Genomic DNA, 17,312 nt, shown 5'->3' with positions numbered 1-17,312 from the left:
CAGTATGCATGTAATCATCTCATGACTACTGAGGAATCACCAGTGGGATAAAATAACAGTGGAATTTGTAGGATAGAAAGAATGAAAGAACCAGTTCCTTTATGAAACTATTGAACAACTGAATCAATCAACCCTAAAGCTCACTCTTATATCTGGTAGTCTTTTTTTTTTTTTTTTTTTAAGATTTTATTTATTTTGGGATCCCTGGGTGGCGCAGCGGTTTAGCGCCTGCCTTTGGCCCAGGGCGCGATCCTGGAGACCCGGGATCAAATCCCACGTCGGGCTCCCAGTGCATGGAGCCTGCTTCTCCCTCTGCCTGTGTCTCCGCCTCTCTCTCTCTCTGTGTGACTATCATAAATAAATAAAAATTTATATAAAAAAAGATTTTATTTATTTATTCATGAGAGACACACAGAGAGAGGCAGAGTCACAGGCAGAGGGAGAAACAGGCTCTCTGCAAGGAGCCCGATGTGGAACTCGATCCTGAGCCAGAGGCAGACTCTCAAGCATGAGACACCCAGACGCCCCTTACATCTGGCAGTCTTCACACACAGGTGATGATTTCCCTAACCTTTCAATCTATTCCTTGTGTTGATTTCCAGTCACCAGCAGCAAAAACCATAACTGGTAGCAGTCTATCTTTAGAAAGATTGTACTGCCCTGGAGAAACTTCTAAGAAACCTCAGATGTTAGATGGTTTTGTTTTCCATTTTCCATCCTCTATCATCCTTTCCTGCCTTATGCCGCCCCTACCCCTTCCCTTCAGCCCAGCATCGTCCTCATTCTGAGCCGGGCTGCCCAGGATCTTGCTAGAGGGTCTTCCCCGGACCTGAGTCTTCACCCGACGTTTAGTTACCCTGTGTTGCCTGAAGCCAGTTGACTGGCATCATTGATGAATTTTTTCATGGTTGGTAATGGCAGTGGAGACTTTATGTGAGATCACGGTGCCTTGAATATAACAGAAGATTTATATGTGTTTGCTGGCTCAATAAAAGAATTAGTGAAATAAATACGTGATGCCATCTATAGGGTATTTATGGTTGATGAGAGAACTTGTAAAATATTATGTCAGAACCCCAACAGACGAACCTGTGATTGAATCTCAGACCCAGCGGCCAGGCATGGGACATTTCTGCAAAGAGGTGCCTTCTCGGAGCTTTTTCAATCATTTTTCAATGAAAGCATTTATTTAACCATGTACTTCACTTTGCACTAAACCAACCTAGGTGGCAAAGGTACTCATAATAATAATAAAAAAGACCTGACCGCTGGAGACAGGTGTTGGGAAACGCACCCTTCGTGTTAGCATGAACACCGTCCAACATTCGAAGAGCGCCTCACGCGTCTCTGCTGGGGCCTGGCAGCCGGCCCTTCCAACCCCCTTCCCGTTCTGTGCTGCTTCATGTTTATACAGCGAAAACGAAACTGTTGCCAGTGTTAATACAGCAGAATTTATAAGCTGAGAAGAGAACTCAGCATGCATTCCCTTTTCAAGTGAAACAGACTGTTATTTTCGGAACCAACTGAAGGGTGGAGACATTTCTTGGAAACCAGAGGAACTGCTGATTCTCTAGATCCTTTCTGCTTCATGGGACCCACATCTCATGAGGCAGGCAGGACCAACCCACAGAAAAGCTTGGTCTGACAAACCTGTCCCCTGAATTATAGAAGGCAGATTCATCTGATGAGACCATTCCTTCTAGGCTCCAAAAAGTCTTACTTACTCCTCTGGTCCAGAAAGAGGTGCCAGGGACTTGAAATCTGAAACATTGTTGTTAGAGGGGGCCCATAGCCCAGAGTCTATTTCTTGCCCATTAGGGGGGTGCTGCAAAGCCAGACCCTATCTCCAAAGCCGGACATAGGACACAAAATCCTAATCCCCAAATAAATGTATTGAGATTCTATAATAGATGTCATATGTATCCATGTCATATCCATTTTCTTTTGCTTCTAACGTAGCAACTGAGGTTTTTGACTGTAAACATTCATACACATACACTTCCAAATTCCAGGACCAATCTTAAAGAAAGCAGGAGGTAAGATTTCCTAGAATAACTGCATCAAATCTATCTTGCTGGTCCCAACCCAAATTCAGTAATTATAGCTCTCCAAAATTGGGTTTCTGTATCCCCTCTAGGTCTCCCAGTGATTTTACCCTTGTATCCAGTCTCCTAATTACTGAGTCTATTATATTTCTTTAAGGCATCTGACCTCTCACACCTTCCCTCTGAGACTTCCATGGCTCTTTTGCCAGATTACTGGCCTCTCTAGATTGTGGACTTGAAGCGGCCTTTGTACAGTGTAACTTTCCACCCTACCTTGAAATTTTAGACTTATTGTTAAGCTTACATTTCTATTTGCCTGCCCTTGCAACCATGTGCTGCCATGTATAGATGCTCAGCTTTGGCCTAGCCTCATGCGATCTATCTGGATGACAACTAAAAACCAGTTATAATAGAATATTGAGCCCTTGAGACATGATGCCCAGGATCAGAATGGGTCAATTATGCTGATTATCCTGCTAATCCCCACCATTAGGATAAAGAGCCATGGTATTCAATGTAGTGTAGGATAGGACTCTCAGGAATAAAGCTGGAGGGTCCCTAATGTCTGGGAAGAGCTTGGTAATGATCCACATCGCATTCCACTGTGATGGCTTCAACCTTCACAGCTGGACACATATCACCTATATGATGAACTTGGCTTTGGACACTAAGATCCAAACTGGAGCTAGAAAAGCATGACAGCTGCTTAGTGCTATTTTGAGTTCCTTGATGTCTGGGTGACTGTCTTACACACATTTTTTTTTTCCTCCTATTCTTCCATTGCTAAACCACGCATGTCTTTGACATAAAATATTATATCTATTGTATCTCATAAAATCCCATTAAAGTTTAAAATTTCTGGAGCTATAGGCAGGCTTCCAATCTGTTGCTAGTCCATCAGTACTTTATTGGAAACCGTTCATTCAAGAATTATTCACTGCTATTATTTTCCAGTGTAATTGGTGAATGAGAAGAACGGGACCTAGAACAGATAAATTTTGACTGCAGAAGAGAAATAAGTTATGGAGAAATAAATTTCTCGGAGTTTTCTTTTGGTGGAGAGGGTAAGGCAAAAGCTAACCTGGAATGAAGGCCTGGGAGTGTGCCTCTAGGATTCCACTGTAGCATTGCCAGGGAATAAAATAATCCCAGACACATAGAGGTAACAATAGAGACCGACCCTCCAACTCTGGAGGGAACTGACTGCCTCCCTTTATTCTCTATTTGCCAAATACCCAGCTCTTCCCAACCTCCTTCCTATTGGAGTTCTTTCAACCAAACCAACATAGGCATGAAGATGTTTGCTACATTCATCTTAAAATTAACCCCAGAAGCCTATAAAATGTTGAAGTTAGCTAGAGAAACCTATATAAAAGTATTTCGATTTCCCAAGACATACAAGGTGGGATTAAGGCACCATTTTTTTTCCAAGAAGAGGCATCAGGACTGTAAGATTAACAATGTCGGTTCAAAGCCCATGGGAAATAAAACCACTTGAGGTACTTCATGGATTAGTTAAGCAAATCTTATTGAAGTAAATAAATTTTAAAGAACAAAACAGAAAGACATCTAGGTTCATGATGTTTTTAAACAATCCAGTTCATATTCTCTTGATCCCTCTGTCTCACTTATCCCCCATTGTTGTGCTCGATCTGCCCCTCTACAGGAAGGGGCTTCATGAGAGTTCATGGCAAGATGAGTTTTCCTGGCTTGTCTGCCAGCCACATGAGTTTTTCCTGACAGCCTGGTTAGGAGTCACTTCATGACCTCAGTGTCCCACAGACACACTGTCTTGTCTCTTTGAAAGCCATATGGTGGCAAGAGTCATCAGACCCTTGTCTAAAATGCTAGCTATTAGGTAGGGGTCTATTGAAGCAACCCATGGTGGGGAAATTGAAAAATAAAAGGAGGAGTTTATTTTATTTTATTTTATTTTATTTTATTTTATTTTATTTTATTTTATTTTATTTTATTTTATGTTTTTAACATTCCAGCCAACAGGCTTCAGCAAGACTTTCTCATCAGCTAAGTGAAACAAATTTGAACAGAACATTTTTCTTTTTGGTTCTCACAAAACCACCCAACACAAACATGGTAGATAAAACTTGAAAATGCCAGGTTTCATCTTAAAAGTATTATAGGCTATTCCTCTTCCATTATTAATTAAACTATGGGGGCAAAGATCAGAGTAACAGTGTCCATTACCTTATAATAGGCAAGTCTGTGTTCCAGCTGATATGTATATTTTTCCTTTCAGAAAGCCAAACTTAAACTTTTTGTTCTCTTTTCAGGTGGTTTTTAAAGATGTCCATTTGGCCTTTAGAAAGATTTAAGTGAACATTTTAATAGAATGATGTTTCTAACTCTAAAAAGTTATAAATATTATTATGTACAAAAACAACACACCCTTACATAACAGGATCCTGTCAGGTCCAGAATTGTTACCAGCTGTAACGCTGCAAAATATATATAACTAGGAACCGTGTTGCATTCTCACTGGTTTGAATTTGGACACGTTAACAGATTGATAATACAAGGTAAGTGCCCTCAAATAGATTATGAGGTTCTGGGAAGTATTCAACAAATCAGAAACAATTTCCGATTAAGTGTCTTATACTCTAGATGTCCCGGTAATCAGTTTCAATGGGTGTAAACAAGAGATGTCCTGACTCTTGAAAGCTTTACAAGATTTGGTTAGTGGACATTCAAAAATATATGGACACTCAGAATAAGCTCCTTGCAAGGACAAAGGCAGCCCTGTCTTTCGTTCAGAAACAGTCAGAAAGGCAGAAAGGAAAGCTTCTCAATGTGTGACTAATTTATTGGACCCAGGTAATAATGTCTTATCATTCTTGCTCTTCAAAAATACCTCAGGAGGCATTTGGTTGTCAAACAATTCCAGACACTGTTGACTTCCCAGTTTTCCAGCACTGCTAACAACAATGTAAACATCTATGAGTCCATGATGACACCAGATTCAGAAGCAGGCATAATCTTTCTTACCTCTTAGAGACTGAGCCACATATTTACACGACCTTCACTCTAATGTCTTTCTGGCATCAAAGACAAAAAGGGATAGGAGCCTAAGGGAGACTAGAGAGAAATAAGAAAATGTCATGCGTCTTTCCCTACTGAATCTCCTACAGGGAAAATAAAGCTATAATGACATCTATTGAGACAGTTGGGGGAAAAGGAGTACGGATTTTGTTTTTTTAATCAGATAATCATGCTGCATAAAATTTAAATGTCCTGATACTGGATTGTGGTTATGCAGGGGAATGCCTTCGTTGTTGAGTGGATGCTAAAGTGTTAACAGATAAAGTGTCATGATGGATGCAAATAACTTAAATGGTTCAGGACAAAAATGTTGATAGTTGATAGATAGATGTAAAGCAAAATGCAAACAGTTGGTGATTCTAGGTGAAGGCAATGACATATGGCTGCTCATCACACTTTTCTTGAAAATTTCTCTGTGGATCTGAACGTTTTAAAATAAAAAGTTAGGGGAAGAACACCAGTCTGGGATGGAGGAAGTGTAAAGGATTCAGATGAAAAAATATTGGTCGTGTGTCAATGATGGATTCCATGGGCAGAGCAGTTCATGGGAAGTTTATCAGATCAGTCTTTCCATTTCTGTGTGTTTCGGAAGTCTCTATAATAAGAGCATTTTATTTTTTATAGAGCAGGAATATTCCCTCCTCACCCATCTCCATGCTCTGGTTGGCTCAGCGCTCCCTCCCACTATAAATAGCCAGAAAACCAACCACAAGCACAGCTCCATTTTCGGGACAGGACACTACAGAGTAGGTGTGACATAGGTTGGCAGCAGCTGAATGGTTGACCTGCTAAGCCTCTCTTCGTCCCCCTTATTAATGTCTTCAAAACAAAAAGTATTTGCGGGGCATTGGCTTCATTTGCAGCTAGGAGCTGGAAGGAGAGGACAGTCATGTGAGAACAGTTCAATTTAAGAGAAAAGTCTTCACGGAAACAACCCAACTGTCCTGGGTGGATGATTGGATAAAACGTGGTCTATCCAGACAATGGAATATCGTTCAAAAGGAAGGACAATCTGGCACACACTACAGCATGGGTCAACCCTGAACACCCACTGAGTGCAGTAAACCCATCACAAAAGGACAAATACTGTGTGCATCTTCTCATATGAGGTCCTTAGAGCCATTAAATCCCCTGGGACAGAAAGTAGACTGGTGCTTGCCAAGGTCCAGGGAGAAGGGGAAATGGGGAGTCAGTGATTAATAGAAATAGAGCTTCAGCTTGGGAGGATAAGAGATCTGGAGGCAGATGGTGGTGGATGCTTGCAGAGCAATGAGAATGTACTTCATGCCACCTAACTGTACACTTAAAAATGGTTGAAATGGCAAAAAAAAAAAAAATTTGTCGCGTGTATTTTATCAGAATGGAAAGGAAGGAAGGAAGGAAGGAGGGAGGGAGGGAGGGAGGGAGGAGGGAAGGAAGGAAAGAAGGAAGGGAGGGAGGGAAGGAAGGGAGGGAGGGAAGGAAGGGAGGGAGGGAGGGAAGGTGGGTGGGAAGGAGAGAGGGAGGGAATGGAAGGAAGACAGGCAGGCCAGCCTCTGTCCTTAAGGAGGATCTCTGGACTGTTAAAGCATCCCTGCTTCATTCAATGTTTGCAACAGCCCCGGGTAAAAATGTCGTGTCTCCCGTGGCCGTGGCAATCGCAGCTACTGGTAGGCATTCCCACTTCAACACAGACCCAAACCTGGGTGCCAGGAGGACAGGAGCTTCCGGATCACAGAAGGCTTCCCCAGCGGCTGCCCTGGGGGAGACCCCGCTGTGTGGCCCCAGGAAATCCTGGCTGCCCAGAAGTGGGTCGGGGTGAGGGGTGGGGCTGAACAGTTCCCGGCAGCGTCTTGTAATACCTTGTTAGTGCTTGTAATCAACGGGGCCAGGATGAGAGAAGTCGGCCTTCAGAACAGAAACACTGCGCTTTAAATTAAATCAGCTCCCTGCTGTGAGCCACTTACTCCCTTCCTCCCCGCAGCCGGGGACACAATTCAGAGGCTTCTCTGCGCCGTTAGCAGCATGAGTGACCTTCAGTCTTTCCACTTAAAAATCCATTCAAGATGATCACACTGGTTTAAATTAAAGTCTCCATCCCAGCCTCCCTGCCTCTCCTCTTCTTCCCAGTGGCCTGGCTGTCATCTCTCTTTGTGTCTGCCTCTATCTCTCTGCCTATCCTCTGTCTCTGGCTGTGTCTGTCTGTCTGTCTCTCTCTCTCTCTCTCTCTCTCTCTCTCACACACACACACACACACACACACACACACCAACATATTTCTTTTCTGCATCTGTGGATAAGAGTTGCTACACTCACCTCCAAGTGCATTGCCCTTCTACCTGGCTCGGAACTGACAGTGAGATTTTTCACCTCCTCGCTCTTCTTTCTCCTCTCTGAAGAACAAGGAACCAGATGGCCATCCCCCAGTCTCCCAGCATGAGTTTGACTGACAGGAGCCTTTGATAAACCTCAGAAGAATGAAGTCATCTCCAGGTCACTGCTGCTGCCTGGCCTTTAACACCCCACACAGACCACCATTATCTGCTGAATAGGAGACAAAGGAAATTAGCCCTGCTTCCCTATCATCCCCATTATTTCCAGGCTGATTTAAACAAGGAAGCAATGAGATGCCCTTCACTTTCCTCCAAAAGGTACAAATGTCAGCTGTTAAAAAATGCAAACAAGAGGCTTTCCTATGTTAATGGCTGGGTTTCTTTGTTAAGGCTGAGGAGTGGAAAGTGGCAATTTATTCTCTGCCTTTGAGGAAAGACTTAACAAGCTTCTAAACAACTTCCTTAACTACCCATACCTTAGACCAGCTGGTGGGTATTCTCAAGCCTTCAGGTTTCAGCCAGAAAAGGAAGATGGAAGAGAAGCTTCATTTCTAGTCTTTAACAGCAGATAATCACAGAACCTGGAGAGATGAGTGAAAGAAGTTTCCTATCAGTTTCACCCTAAAATTGAAAAAGAAGAAGAAAAGATCCTCTCACCTTTCCCCAAAACATTTTTCCCCCCAGAAACTAAATGTTTCAGTGTCAGCAGAGCTAAAAATAAGGCCTGGGTACCATGTGCCCTTGTAGATATGACATCAGAGGAAATTGTTGCTGACCATCTCTCGCCATGTTGTGAAGGGCAGATGTGTGTGTATGTGTGTGTATGCACGTGTGTACTGTTATTTGTTGTGATGGGTTAGTACCCCAATGTTAGCTAGAAAATGGAAAATTATGACAGAAAGGCCCATTATTGGGAAGGAATTTGTTTCACTATTCCACAGTTTCTGAGTCTTGGGGTTTGGAGTACGTTTTCTTTGGATGACAGTCTACACTTCTAAAAAGGCAATGTTTGCTGTTGTCATCATCTGGTCTATTCTACTTTAAAATTGTGGGTTCTACAAAACAGCCCTGTTTTGTAGGAGATTGCAGTAAAAGAGCAGATCTCAGAAAGATCATGATAATCTAGATAAATTAATGACCCAATTAATAGACACTTGTTAGGCATCTGAGCCAGACACTGCATGAGGTCATTCAGGAGATACTCATTTGGAGACATAGTCCCCACAAGGAGTTCACAGTCAGGGCACAGGAGAGAGACTATACTTCATTCCTAAAAGACAGATAGGACCTAGATAAGTAAAACCAGGAGAGGAAGAAACAAAAGCCTGGGGAAGAAAGCACTGTGTTGAGAGATTTCTTTGGAATGGGAAGCACTTTTATGAATGAGGTGAAAAGAAAGTAAGAATCAAATTGTTGGTGTCTGGATGAGGAACTCACACTTTTTCCTACGCTAGTTGGCTGGGGCTGCCATAACAAAACACCACAGACTGGGTGGCTTACACGATAGAATTGTATTTCTCACACTTATAGAGGCTGGAAGACCAAGAGCAAGGTGTTGACACCTTGTCGGCAGATTTGGTTTCTCCTGAAGATTCTCTCTTTGACCTACAGGCTGCCACCTCCATGATGTAGCCTCCCATGACCTTTCCTTGGTGTGTGATCATGTCTGTCTCTTTTTCCTCTTGTAAGATCATTGATATTACATTAGGACCCTACTCTTATGTCTTCATATAGCCTTTACTACCTCCTTATAGTCTCCATCTCTAGACACAGTCACAATGGGTCTTAGGGCTTCAACAATGAAATCTTAGGGGATGTAATTGTTCCTAAGACTTCCTTAGGTAACAAGAAGGCAAGGGAGTGATGGAAGAAGGGATCCACAGGATGAAAAGTTGCCTTAGAAGCACAAGCGATTAGTGAAGAGAGAGGACAACTAAGAGATAAATCAGGAGGTTCTAAATCAGACAAGGCCTGACTTGATGTTGGCAGTAAAAAGAACTTGTTGTAGGCAGATGCAAAGTAAAAGTATGAAGGGAAAATGAATAGGACTTGAGGATTAGTTAGATATGGCGTACAAAAGAAAAGATGTCCTCAGATCATTAGTTCTGAGATACTGGGTAAATAGTTAAAATATAGAATGGAGGGATCCCTGGGTGGTGCAGCGGTTTGGCGCCTGCCTTTGGCCCAGGGCGCGATCCTGGAGACCCGGGATCGAATCCCACGTCAGGCTCCCAGTGCATGGAGCCTGCTTCTCCCTCTGCCTATGTCTCTGCCTCTCTGCCTCTCTCTGTGTGTGTGTGACTATCATAAATAAATAAAAATTTAAAAAAATATATAGAATGGATATGTCAGAGATACTGTTACCACTGGACAGAGTAGGAAGAGTAGGAAGGTCTTAAGTTCTGCGGTCAGACCTACTGTGTTAAAAAAAAAAAAATTAGGGCAGCCCGGGTGGCTCAGCAGTTTAGCACCACCTTCAGCCCAGGGCCTGATCCTGGAGACCTGGAATTGAGTCCCATGTCAGGCTCCCTGCATGGCCTCTTCCTGTGTCTCTGCCTCTCTTCTCTCTCTCTGTATCTCATGAATAAATAAATAAATAATCTTAAAAAATATATAAATAAATAAAAATAAATTAAACTTTATCACCTTTTAGATGTACAGTTATAGCAATTTACTTAACCTACCTGGGCCTCAATTTCCTCTCTTATCAAGTTGGGATGATAGAACCAACCACATTGAGTGGCTGATGTCTTATGGCTGAAAGGATATCATCTAATTCAACCATGAGAGGGAATTCAAAATTACTCCAAAGATTGCAGAAGAACCTTGATAACAATGTATCATTTCACTGAGATTCTTTTAGGTAAAAGAGTGTTGAATAAGTAAGACCTACAGCAGCCATGTAGATGTAGGAGTCACCATGAGATAAACATGAAAGCTCTAATATAGTAGCTTTCATTGGCAAGAAAATGAGCCTGAGGTTGGGCACACTCAATAGAAACATATCACTAGAGAAATCTGAAGTAGTTCTTTGCACTGGAAGATAAGGACATAGAAAAAGAAGTGAAAGGATAAAACAGTGAGCTGAGGAGGAGATGGGATCATCTCACATAAACCAATGAAAAGTTATTGTTTGGAGACTAGTATTCTATTCTCCACCCCTATATAAGATGGGACAAGGGGGAAAGTGGACCCAAAGCAAATCAGAATATAAATTATCTCTGTGAAAGAAATTCTGACAATGTGGTTAAGTATATGTTATGGGTTGAACTGCTGCTCTCCCCTTCCCTCAAAAACAAAACAAAACAAAAAAAATCACATGCTGAAGTCTTAACCCCTCTTTACCTCAGAATATGACTGTGTTTAGAGATAGGGTCTTTAAGAGAGATGATTAAGTCAAATGAGGTCGTTAGGCTAGATCCTAATCCAATACCACCAGTGAATTTATTAAAAAAAAAAAGTGATTAAGACACACAAGGCAACACCAGGGAGGCACATACAGCAAAAATGCCATATAAAGACATAGCAAGAAGCCAATGAGAGAGACTTCAGAAGAAACCAATCCTGCCTACACCTTGATCTCAGACTTCTAGCCTCTAGAACTGTGAGGAAATAAATTTCTGTTTTTTAAACCACCAAGTCCATGATATTTTGTTATGGCTGCTGTGTTCAGGACATGCTACCCCCAAGAAAACATGGCACCTTGGCATATTAAATATTTTAAGCTGAAGAGGAATTTGAGAAAATAGAAAAAACAGGAAAAGCATGTCATAAAACTCTCAAGTGAGAGGTGCCTTTCCTGAACCTGGAAGAAAGGAGCATCCTTACCTCTGAAGACAAAACGACACTGAGGAGAATCTAAGTTTCCCAGTTTGCGACACTCACTTTACACTCCTTAACCTGTCCTATTTCTCCACTCTTCATCCAACCAACAACTTGTTTATTCAAGTCTTCATTTCCTTATGAAGGCCCCATGTTATGTAAAACTTTCATGTAAAACAGTAAATTCATTGCATTTTTCCTTAATCTGTCTTTGTCAGTTTAATTTTCAGACCCAGCCAGAGACCTTAAGAGAGTCAAGGAAAATTTTTCTTAGACCCTAAGAGAGTCAAGGAAATTTTTTCCCCTATGGTATCTGGTGCCCAGGTGTAAAATTCCATCAGTTGAAGACACTCTGCTTAGTCCAGAAGCTGCAGTTAAGAGATCCTGGACTTCAGACAGCAGCTGACACAAGGTGAGTGTTCTTACCATGTCAATCTCTTGGGTCTCTGTCTATGGGGACTGGTTGTATAGACTCTTTTCCTTTTCAAATTCAAATTAGCAGAAGAAAAACATTTGTCTAAAAATTAGTTGTTTGGAGAGTGATTCATATTAAAGTTTCGTTTGGGGGTACTCACTGATTATCAATTCCTTCCCCCCAAGGGCCAGTTATTATTTTCCTGTTTGTCTTTGATTTTGTGTCCTTGGCTTAGCTTTCTATCCCTTAGGGCACACAAGTGTTTGTTTATGTGTGTGCAGTTGGCCAGTTGTCAGATTGGAGACCCCCAAAATATGTCCAGACAGAAGTGTGGGTTGCACCCCATTTGTAGCTAATATCATACCAGCTGTTGCCCATTCTCAAGAAAGTTGTCTATCTTTCTTCAGGCTATCTTTGAGAGTGGCTCTGGACCTTAAGAGGGTGGCATCTTTTGCATCTTCTTTGAGAATGCCTCTTGCATTCCTGGTTACATACTGATTTTGGTTTCAAGTTCCTTGATAGATATAACTCTGGTTTAAATACTTAAATTGTTTTAAAAGACTTCTATGGTCAAAAGTTGGACAAACTGGAGGCTGATACTCAGAGCCTGATAAAACCTATTTTCTCCATTTAGGAGAAAAGGAACTATGTATTTAGAGGGAAAGAACATTCAGAAGCCTATGTAGAACAATTTATTAAAACATTCCAGACACATAGCTCAAAATCTAGGTCTTGGGCAGCCCTGGTGGCTTAGCGGTTTAGCGCTGCCTTCGGCTTGGGGTGTGATCCTGGAGTCCCAGGATGGAGTCCCATGTCAGGCTCCCTGTATGGAGCCTGCTTCTCCCTCTGCCTATGTCTCTGCCTCTCTCTCTCTCTCTCTCTGTGTCTCTCATGAATAAATAAATAAAATCTTTTTTAAAAAATCTAGATCTTAGTTGGAAAGTTTCTCCCTGATATAAAGAAGTAAGTTGGAGGTAATTAAGATAATGGATGGGTGGGTCAGCCCCTTGATATCATTCAGGCAATGACTCAATACTTGAAGAATTATAAGCGACTGGCCTTGTCTTATAAATCAAGTCTTTACAAAACCAAAAATGTGGCCCTTGAAGCAATTCAGAGCTTACATATCCTTACCAATCTCCAAACCTCCCATATTCATTTCAAAATGCTTGCAGATATTGTAAAAGGTCAGGACACTGGAGACAGAACTGTCCTGCACTTAAGAAAAAGAAGGAAATTTATTAGTAATAACACTAGATTTCTGACCTGACACATGTCAGGTACCTGACACACGGCTAAAATTTTAAAACAAAGCTAGAAGTCTTCCATTTGTATCTGTCCATATGCATGTGTGTGTTTGTGTGTGTGTGTGTGTGTGTATCTAAATTAATTTATAAAAAGCAGTTCTACTCAAGTTGGCTTAGATATAAATGAGCACTCATACAAATTAAGTATTTCTAAAACTCTCAGTAATATAGCAACTAACCCAAATGTTTTCTTAAGTTCACATGATCTAGGATAATCTTTGGCAAATAAAGCTAGTTTTTAAATTGCTCATAAAATGAAAACAGGAATGTCTTCAGAGTTGTCAGCATTAAATATAATGCAAACATACAATTCTTTTCTCTACCTAGGTTTACTATTCAAACAAGTCTATGTTATCTCTGCTAGATGTTTATGATTATAAAACTATAAATCCAACCTAAGAACAAAATGTACAATAAAAATGAATTGCTTGATACATGTCAAGCATAATAGTTAAAAAAAAAAAGAAGGAAGAACCATATGTTTAACTTTTTAGGTTCTCTGCTTCAGTGAATTTTGATACTTCGCTGCTTTGTCAATGAGAAAAATAAGATGGCTAACTTTGCTTTGTCTCATGAAATTTTCATAAGCAATTCAAATATAGTTGTTAAAAAAAAGTAAGTCAAATGGATGTAAGTGGAGTAAAAATTTATAAATGAACTTTGTGACAAATTATGTTTTATGACATCTACTATAAAAGTTTCAAAAATCTTTTTGATAACTTTAAACCATAAGCTATACAAAGTTAGGCTAAATGATTACGATTCATTAAAAATAGAGATTATAAATAAAATAAAACACTGAAACATTAATGGCTGAACATACACGTTAGCTTATATACTTTTGGCATCTTGCTTTTATGTAATATAAAGAAGCTAAATATAATCAGATCAGTTAATAAATATGATAAATTTTACTATGAAACACATGCCTCTGGAAATTATGAAGTGATGTATTAACAAATTTGCTCCAGAATGATGGAATACATTAGTTCACAATTTTTCCTACTTTTCACTGAAAAGAAAGACCACTGATTAAAAATTCTAATTAATATATATTATTGAAACTAATAAGGATAATAAGGATTAAAAAAATTCCTCTGGGGGGGGAGGAGCAAGATGGCGGAAGAGTAGGGTCTCCAAATCACCTGTCTCCACCAAACTACCTAGAAAACCTTCAAATTATCCTGAAAATCTATGAATTCGGCCTGAGATTTAAAGAGAGACCAGCTGGAATGCAACAGTGAGAAGAGTTCGCGCTTCTATCCAGGTAGGAAGACGGGGGAAAAGAAATAAAGAAACAAAGGCCTCCAAGGGGGAGGGGCCCCGCGAGGAGCCGGGCTGAGGCCGGGGCGAGTGTCCCCAGGACAGGAGAGCCCCGTCCCGGAGACGCAGGAGCTGCACCGACCTTCCCGGGCGGAAAGGGGCTCGCGGGGAGTTGGAGCAGGACCCAGGAGGGCAGGGATGCCCTCGGGCTCCCGGGGACAGTAACAGCAACTGCGCGCCCAGGAGAGTGCGCCGAGCTCCCTAAGGGCTGCAGCGCGCACGGCGGGACCCGGCGGGACCCGGAGCAGCTGGAGGGGCTCGGGCGGAGGCTCCGCGGAGGGGGCTGCGCGGCCCCGGGAGCAGCTCGGAGGGGCTCGGGCAGAGGAAGAGGCTCCGTGCGGAGGGGGCTGCGCGGTTCCAGGAGCAGCTCGGAGGGGCTCGGGCGGCGGCTCCGCGGAGAGGGCTGCGCGGCCCGGGAGCGCGAATCCAACAGCGCAGGCTCCGGAGCACAGGGCGCCGGGACACAGCCCAGGATCCCGCCTCCCCCGGGACAGGCAGAGGCCGGGAGGGCCCAGGACAGCAAGGACGCCCCTGCCCCAGCTGAGCAGATCAGCGGCCCCGCCCCGGAGCCTCCAGGCCCTGCAGACGGAGTTCCTGCCGGAGCTGAATCCAGGTTTCCAGAGCTGCCCCGCCACTGGGGCTGTTCCTCCTGCGGCCTCACGGGGTGAACAACCCCCACCGAGCCCTGCACCAGGCCGGGGCACAGCAGCTCCCCCAACTGCTAACACCTGAAAATCAGCACAACAGGCCCCTCCCCCAGAACACCAGCTAGACGGACAACCTCCAGGAGAAGCCAAGGGACTTAAAGTACACAGAATCAGAAGATACTCCCCGGTGGTTCTTTTTTTGTTTGTTTGTTTTTGTTTTTGTTTTTGTTTTGTTTTGCTTTTTGATTTGTTTCCTTCCCCCACCCCCTTTTTTTTCTCCTTTCTTTTTCTTTCTCTTTTTCTTCTTTTTTTTTTTTCTTTCGTTTTTTTTTCTTTTTCTTCCCTTTTTTTTTTTCTCTTTCTCTTTTCTTTCCTTCCTTCTCTCCTCTCTTTTTCTCTTTTTCCCAATACAACTTGCTTTTGGCCACTCTGCACTGAGCAAAATGACTAGAAGGAAAACCTCACCTCAAAAGAAAGAATCAGAAACAGTCCTCTCTCCCACAGAGTTACAAAATCTGGATTACAATTCAATGTCAGAAAGCCAATTCAGAAGCACTATTATACAGCTACTGGTGGCTCTAGAAAAAAGTATAAAGGACTCAAGAGACTTCATGACTGCAGAATTTAGAGCTAATCAGGCAGAAATTAAAAATCAATTGAATGAGATGCAATCCAAACTAGAAGTCCTAACGACGAGGGTTAACGAGGTGGAAGAACGAGTGAGTGACCTAGAAGACAAGTTGATAGCAAAGAGGGAGACTGAGGAAAAAAGAGACAAACAATTAAAAGACCATGAAGATAGATTAAGGGAAATAAACGACAGCCTGAGGAAGAAAAACCTACGTTTAATTGGGGTTCCCGAGGGCGCCGAAAGGGACAGAGGGCCAGAATATGTATTTGAACAAATTCTAGCTGAAAACTTTCCTAATCTGGGAAGGGAAACAGGCATCCAGATCCAGGAAATAGAGAGATCCCCCCCTAAAATCAATAAAAACCGTTCAACACCTCGACATTTAATTGTGAAGCTTGCAAATTCCAAAGATAAGGAGAAGATCCTTAAAGCAGCAAGAGACAAGAAATCCCTGACTTTTATGGGGAGGAGTATTAGGGTAACAGCAGACCTCTCCACAGAGACCTGGCAGGCCAGAAAGGGCTGGCAGGATATATTCAGGGTCCTAAATGAGAAGAACATGCAACCAAGAATACTTTATCCAGCAAGGCTCTCATTCAAAATGGAAGGAGAGATAAAGAGCTTCCAAGACAGGCAGCAACTAAAAGAATATGTGACCTCCAAACCAGCTCTGCAAGAAATTTTAAGGGGGCCTCTTAAAATTCCCCTTTAAGAAGAAGTTCAGTGGAACAGTCCACAAAAACAAAGACTGAATAGATATCATGATGACACTAAACTCATATCTGTCAATAGTAACTCTGAACGTGAACGGGCTTAATGACCCCATCAAAAGGCGCAGGGTTTCAGACTGGATAAAAAAGCAGGACCCATCTATTTGCTGTCTACAAGAGACTCATTTTAGACAGAAGGACACCTACAGCCTGAAAATAAAAGGTTGGAGAACCATTTACCATTCGAATGGTCCTCAAAAGAAAGCAGGGGTAGCCATCCTTATATCAGATAAACTAAAATTTACCCCAAAGACTGTAGTGAGAGATGAAGAGGGACACTATATCATACTTAAAGGATCTATTCAACAAGAGGACTTAACAATCCTCAATATATATGCCCGAATGTGGGAGCTGCCAAATATATAAATCAATTATTAACCAAAGTGAAGAAATACTTAGATAATAATACACTTATACTTGGTGACTTCAATCTAGCTCTTTCTATACTCGATAGGTCTTCTAAGCAAAACATCTCCAAAGAAACGAGAGCTTTAAATGATACACTGGACCAGATGGATTTCACAGATATCTACAGAACTTTACATCCAAACTCAACTGAATACACATTCTTCTCAAGCGCACATGGAACTTTCTCCAGAATAGACCACATATTGGGTCACAAATCGGGTCTGAACCGATACCAAAAGATTGGGATTGTCCCCTGCATATTCTCGGACCATAATGCCTTGAAATTAGAACTAAATCACAACAAGAAGTTTGGAAGGACCTCAAACACATGGAGGTTAAGGACCATCCTGCTAAAAGATAAAAGGGTCAACCAGGAAATTAAGGAAGAATTAAAAAGATTCATGGAAACTAATGAGAATGAAGATACAACCGTTCAAAATCTTTGGGATGCAGCAAAAGCAGTCCTAAGGGGGAAATACATCGCAATACAAGCATCCATTCAAAAACTGGAAAGAACTCAAATACAAAAGCTAACCTTACACATAAAGGAGCTAGAGAAAAAACAGCAAATAGAT

The 17,312-nt window shown here is 42.0% G+C and overlaps 1 long non-coding RNA gene across 3 annotated transcripts in view; it reads right to left on the bottom strand.

Annotated features, from left to right (window-relative positions):
* LOC140626092 (uncharacterized) overlaps nucleotides 1-17,312 on the bottom strand; it is a 49,752-nt gene that overhangs the window by 16,047 nt on the left and 16,393 nt on the right. The window contains exons 6-11 of one of the 3 annotated variants that reach the window (XR_012025304.1): nucleotides 12,786-12,869; nucleotides 7,891-7,995; nucleotides 7,398-7,625; nucleotides 5,810-5,972; nucleotides 5,049-5,138; nucleotides 4,251-4,362 (exon numbers count right to left, since the gene is read on the bottom strand). This is a non-coding gene — a long non-coding RNA (uncharacterized lncRNA). The remainder of the gene's footprint in view (nucleotides 1-4,250; nucleotides 4,363-5,048; nucleotides 5,139-5,809; nucleotides 5,973-7,397; nucleotides 7,626-7,890; nucleotides 7,996-12,785; nucleotides 12,870-17,312) is intronic. The other 2 variants (XR_012025305.1, XR_012025306.1) reach the window with 2 other exon arrangements.

The sequence above is a fragment of the Canis lupus genome, chromosome 37 (assembly GCF_048164855.1).
Source record: "Canis lupus baileyi chromosome 37, mCanLup2.hap1, whole genome shotgun sequence".
Classification (NCBI taxonomy): Eukaryota; Metazoa; Chordata; class Mammalia; order Carnivora; family Canidae; genus Canis; species Canis lupus.
The sequence above is the reverse complement of the archived record's forward strand: the minus strand, read 5'-3'. Positions and strand labels throughout refer to the sequence as shown.